General features: G+C 32.6%; 1 protein-coding gene across 2 annotated transcripts in view; it reads left to right on the top strand.

Moving 5' to 3' along the window:
• The first annotated feature begins 6 nt into the window (after positions 1-6).
• The window catches only part of LOC123006126, a 35,479-nt gene continuing 29,127 nt past the window's right edge, over positions 7-6,358 (top strand). Inside the window, exons 1-2 of one of the 2 annotated variants that reach the window (XM_044400339.1) lie at positions 7-163; positions 220-321. The gene's annotated coding sequence lies outside the window, so the exon portion shown is untranslated. Of the gene's footprint in view, positions 322-6,358 lie in introns of both variants that reach the window. The other variant, XM_044400337.1, reaches the window with a different exon arrangement.

Genomic DNA, 6,358 nt, shown 5'->3' with positions numbered 1-6,358 from the left:
AGGAAACTTGCGAGAAAGGGTAAAAGAGCAATAATTTTTCATTCACTATTTCAATAATATATTCCAGAGCTACCGTTTCCGTCTCGAATTATTTAAAATCTCGATTATCGTCCCGATACGAACCCCGTACYTTTTCTTCAAGTACCGACCATCCCTCGCTGAGGTAATATAAAATCTGTACATCTTACGGTATACTAATTATTCTCTCGTATGAATTAGGGACGCAAGTAAGGGGGAAATTTTCCTGTCTTTACAGAGGCCAAACAGAGACCTATCGCTCCGCATTTTGTACCTGTYGTCTCCGCCGCCTCCTCCTATCAGGTTCAGATAAGTTTAGGCCTAAGTTCGACGATTTTGCGGTTTATTCGTTATTAAATATCTCTTAAATTTAATTTCATTAATATCTTCTTCATACAATTTTTTTTTTTCATTTTAATACACTACAATTTATTTTTATTAAACTAGAATTTTCAATTTAATTTTTACTTTCACAACTGTAAGGGATATAGCGCTATATTTCATTTATTTTTTTTTTGAATCTAAACTTAATTTTAATTTATMAAATTATATTTTAATTTTTTAAATATATCCCTTAATTTATTATTTTATTTTGTCGGCTGAGTGCTACGTTCCCAGTCACGTGGTACTAGAGGCCCTTTATTCGACTGGGTGGCGCCCATARAGAAAAACCCCACGATCAGCTCTCCTCCGAAATACGAGCTGCCAAGGTGTTACCTATTTTATATATATAAAAAAAAAAAAAGGGAAATAGGTAACAAAGGTTATGCGTTTTTTAATCAAAATTGATTACTCTTTAGATTTAAGCAATAAAACATTAGTGTTAAAAGCCAAAAAAACCGAAAAAACACAAAAAATGTGACCTGCAAATGCTGAAACCGGAAATTGAGTAGATGTATCCGGTTTTCGTAATTACTAGCCTAAAGGGTATGTTCTCGCAAGTAACTATTCCAAATTTTATAATATTTGGTCCAATGGTTCCAAAGTTATTACAAAAAAAAATAAATTTCCATAACAACATTCCAAGAGCTGTAAAATAGAGTTCGGACACGAATTTTAAATTAACATCATTTTATAGGTCATTTTTGAGGTTTAAATATTGCTTCATATTTATGAATACATATATAGGCTGTATTATGAAAAACGCCCCAAGCCATAACTCCGTTATTTTTAAAGTTATGACAATACTTCTTAGAACAAAGTTGAACATTTTTGTCATCTATCGTTTAGGATAGATGGTAAATTAATGCTGTTTTCTGTTTCACCGGAAATCTCTTCAACTTTATCTTTTTTAATGGAACAGCCTGTATATTTTACCACTTTTGGATTCTTTGTTTAATTCTCTTTTAAAAAGTTTTAGTACCATATGCCTAAAACTAACCGTTCGAGAGATATTCACCAAATAGTGTATTTATTAAAGTAGGCAGTGGAAAACAATAATATCAAGTAATGTTTACCAATATTATTCCTTTGCATTTTCTCTTTTAAAAAGTTTTAGTACCATATGCCTAAAACTAACCGTTCGAGAGATATTCACCAAATAGTGTATTTATTAAAGTAGGCAGTGGAAAACAATAATATCAAGTAATGTTGACCAATATTATTCCTTTGCATTTTCTCTTACTGTTTTTATACTTTTTAATGTTAATCATGGATGATAATGTGGGGGAGCACTACGCTTTTACACTGGGTGATTTCTGATGAGAGACGTTCCAAATCGTCGAAAATTTAAGCGACTTAAAGAAAATTTGAGGATGTTTTGGGCTTTTAGAAAACCCAAATTAAAACATCTCCAATTTCAAAGAGATACAGACTTAGATAGGTATTGAAGAAAATGCAAGAACATGAATTCAAGAAATTGCAAGTAACGTTGGCTTATCGCACGCAATTGTTCTAATTTAGGTTTTCTAAAAACCCCAAACATCCTCAAATTTTCTTCAGGTCGACGAATTGGAACTTCTCTTATTGGAAACCGGCCAGTGTAAAGGCGTTGTGGTCTCCAACTATTTTTATTGCTTTTATTATCACCAGAACACCAAAAAGTATAAAAATAATAAGAGAAAATGCAAAGTAATAATATTTGTCAACATTACTTAATATTATTGTTTTCCACTGCCTACTTTAATAAATTTTTAATTGACTCATATCTCACGAACGGTTGGTTTTAGGCACATGGTACTAAAACATGTTAAAAGACAATTAAACAAAGAATCCAAAAGTGGTAAAATATACAGGGTGTTCCATTAAACAGAAAACAGCATTAATTTAGCATCTATCCCAAACGATAGATGACAAAAAATGTTCAACTTTGTTCTAAGAAGTATTGTCATAACTTTAAAAATAATGGAGTTATGGCTTGGGGCGTTTTTCCTAATACAGCCTGTATATATACCATAAGTAATATATTTCTATGTGCTTTAAATTTAGATTTCGAACGACGTACGAATGTTTTCCGGATCAAAAGAATATATTATAAATGGCGTCTGTAATGTGTGGGTGGAACGTGTTTCCTTTGAACAAATAATTCGATAACAACCTTCTCGTCACTTTGCTGCTACTATGCGTTTACACAATTATTTGAGCTACTAGTCGACGGAAGTGTGCATTAGAACGCTGCAGATAATTGTGACGCACTAAAAAGCTCTTTTGTTTTATTTAAAATTGTAATCTCAGTAATTAGTACAGAATTTATTGGAAATTAATTGATCTCGCAACATGAGAGACCCTTATGCTCTGCTTGGTGGGGCTTCGTTCAAGCCAGTTAAAGATAAGTTCGAAAAACGTTAAAAACCCGCCACATATTAAAAATCTAGTTGATACTTGCAGTGCGAAATGCTTTATGTAGAAAGTCGGAAGAATAGAAAATTTAAATTAGTAAATGCAATACGTTGCAAGTAAAAATGCAAATGTGACTCGGCCAACCGACCAGAGTTCCACATTACAAAATGTAATTAACTTTTAATTCCACTTTATACCACTGACCTGTTGACCTGTGTACACTGGCTCTCTATTACGTTCAATCTACGCCGGTTTAAATTTATTGTAAAACTCATTAATGTTTCACGATTTACTCGGTGAAATCAATAAAGCGCAAAATTCACTCGTGGAGGATGCTCATTGCTCGCAACCGATGAATGAGAGAAATTAGTAGCAAGTGTGAAATATCGATCGACAACACTTGTCTTACACGAGAACTTTCAAAATTATGCAAAAATCGACAAAACTTTTCCTAAATCTTGTTCAAATTTTCCCACTTACATACTTCCTTCTTAAAAAATCGAAATTTACATTTCGCTTATAACATTTTTCTGGTGGGTATTCAAAGCACACAGTAATGCGTGATCTTTATACGCGTGAGCAAAAAATCTATAACTTCAGTGTGTTCTTGGTGGAGAATCCGTTTTATTCGAACTTTGTAACACTGGTCGAGCGAGGCATTTATATTGTGCATTGCTCGATTTTGACAGCCTTCTTAATAGAGTAATATAGACACTATAATACACAATAATAATACACAATAGCCTCCACTCACTGAATAATAAATAAGAAACAGTATAGACAACTTTGTATAACTTTCATTTGTTTATAACTTGGTTCTTCTGAGCCTTCAAATGACATCAACACATTAAAAATTTATTACAAACATCTGAAATAATTTTTATAATTACTTTCAATTATTACTTCTTACTTCAACAATTACTTCATGAAGTATGCCTTGCAAATAGACTTAAGCTTAGATCTTTTACAGTTCGCTAAACCAAGCTGATGTCTCACAAGCTTACTCAATAACGCTTCCTCAAACCCAGTTTGAATGATAATTAGCACATCGTTTCAATAAAGACGAGTTACTAGGTAACTGATCATAAAACAATTTTTTCAAAAAGTTTTTGCGCTATTTGAATGTCAAAAGTTGGGTAATTTGTTTGTATCGCCGTTTGTAAATAAGGGTTGCGGAGTGGCATAAAAAGGCAGTTGAGTTAATAGTGAGCCTTTGGCGAGTAGGGAGTTTGGCTTTAGTAAGATAGTATAAAACATGTGCGGTTTGTGTGCAGTGACGTACTTGAAGTCCATTCGTAAATTAGAAATGTTTGTGTCAACGTTTCGAGTAAATTTGAGGAGAGTAGGCGTCCGCTATTATGACGTCTGCTGGCAAAAGATTCAGCAAATCTAGTAAAGCACATAATTTTATTCACTCTGTTAATAACTTATTTCGTTTTCCATTCGCAATCGCGAATTTAACAATACCGCCCCGAAAAAAAGGATCAAGTTCTTACAAGTCCTCAATCTGAAAATACGCGACCCAACCTTATACGTCATTGGACAAGGGAAAATACGGAAATTCAAGCAACGTTTGTTAGATATATTTATCTCCTTTCGCATTTTTTAAACGCCTGTCACTTGAAATTCAAATCTGAATTGAATGATTAAATTTAAGCGCGCAACGTCTCATGAGAAAACATACATTTGAATTATAAAGAAATGTCGACTCATACACGAAGGAATTTCAATTACTACGTGATCCAAATTAAAGTTTTAGTTCAAACGTATTACACTGGCATCTATTTGACCTATTAAACTACCAGCCAAATTGCTACAAAAACCAAAATTATCTAGTAACAACACACACAAAACAATATTAAAAACAAACCGGCACGGCGCGTCCACCAAAACTTCTCGGATTTCAAAACAAATCTTCACTAATTAAAAGCGAGATCAGAAAACCAAATAACAGATATAAGCTAAAAAATTTACAGTTAAAATTTTATCTTTCATCACACTTTAAGCATTATGTAATACTGTTTATGTTATCGGAGATACAAAAGCTATCCATAACTATTTTAATTATTACGAAAACAAATTGGAAATTAGTAGATTATACAACAAAAGTTCTATTACGACTACACTGTTAAAAAATGTCTCATTAAAATTATTTTGTGAGATAGTTAAAAAACAATTTTAATAATACGTACACAAATATAATTATGATAAACATAAAATATAAAAAATATATTATGCAATCAATTCAACTGCATATTTATTGGTTGAAATAATTCTAGTGAGAAAAATCACCCTCCCACAGGTATATTGATTACATATCCACCCTGAATGCGGAAGGTTGGAGATTCAAACCCGTGGAGTGACAAAATTCGGTCATTTGGCTCTCTTAAAAATTATTTACTTTTAAGAATTAGTTTCTAACTGATGTACTAATAATTTATATTTAAAAACTTTTTGATATCAAACAACTTATTATTGCACCAATATTTAAAACAACATACTAACAAAACTACTAAATTACTTTGACTTAAAAAAAATAACTTTATTTTTAAAAAGTTTGTTAGATTATTATTATTAAATATTTTCAATCTGATATAAAAGTATAAAAATAAATTGTACCGACGTCTTATTGTTGAACTTTATATATAGCTTATTAGTAAAAAATGAAATCTTGGTGCAAAAGTGTCAAGTACTTAGAGAATTCTAGTTTATTGCTGAAATACAACTTATTTATAGCAACCCTTAAGTTGTGAGAGCAGCTGTACAAAAAACTTCGCTCGTGACCCTTCGTTCACAAAGATTTTCGGCACAAACCTCCATTGATTAGACACCACGGCGTCCAAGGAAGGTGACGTGATGTAACGCCCGCGATTGGAAAACCCAATAAAAGTGTAAGTGATAGTTTTACATTTAAGTTTTTTTATTGAAATAGATCAAAGTGCAATTGTCGATATCGTTTGAATCCACGAAATGTTAGCGCAACAGATTGCATATTAAAAACAATTTCTACCCAGAACGGTCGGTGTCATGAACGTATTTCATGAATGACGCCCACGTAGTAAACGTCACGCAAGCCCAACCAAATTAGAACGGGGTTGATCCGCCCACACGGTGAATAGTGCCGTTTGCGAGAGGCGGCGGAGCGGCAGTCTGCCACCGTTCACGCGAAAATTCGCCCTCTCTCATATTTCTCGGTGCATACGTGCGGTACCCTTAGGCCATTATACGGCATTCCCTTCCTAATAGTCTTTGCAATTATCATTTTTAGCTAGTAATTAATTCTAGTCTGCATCTCAAAATACAATGACGCCAAAATTCGTTCACATAATTTATCGTCGAAATCTGAGAGGAAATGTAACAGTTGACAATTTATTTACTTAACGGAAATAACTTGTTACAGATTTTGACAGACAAGACGAAAATTGACTTCCAATATTTTAAATAACATGTTAGAAAATTTTTCACGATCTGTAATTGTTTTTGTTTTTAACAAAGAATTACATCTGCTATACAGGTGTCCCAAAAGCTAACTAAATTTTCAATTTCATGTCATTCTGAGAAA

The sequence above is a fragment of the Tribolium madens genome, unplaced genomic scaffold (assembly GCF_015345945.1).
Source record: "Tribolium madens isolate multiple individuals breed KSU strain unplaced genomic scaffold, Tmad_KSU_1.1 Scaffold_2;HRSCAF=44;Tcas5.2_LGX, whole genome shotgun sequence".
Taxonomy (NCBI): domain Eukaryota; kingdom Metazoa; phylum Arthropoda; class Insecta; order Coleoptera; family Tenebrionidae; genus Tribolium; species Tribolium madens.
The sequence above is the reverse complement of the archived record's forward strand: the minus strand, read 5'-3'. Positions and strand labels throughout refer to the sequence as shown.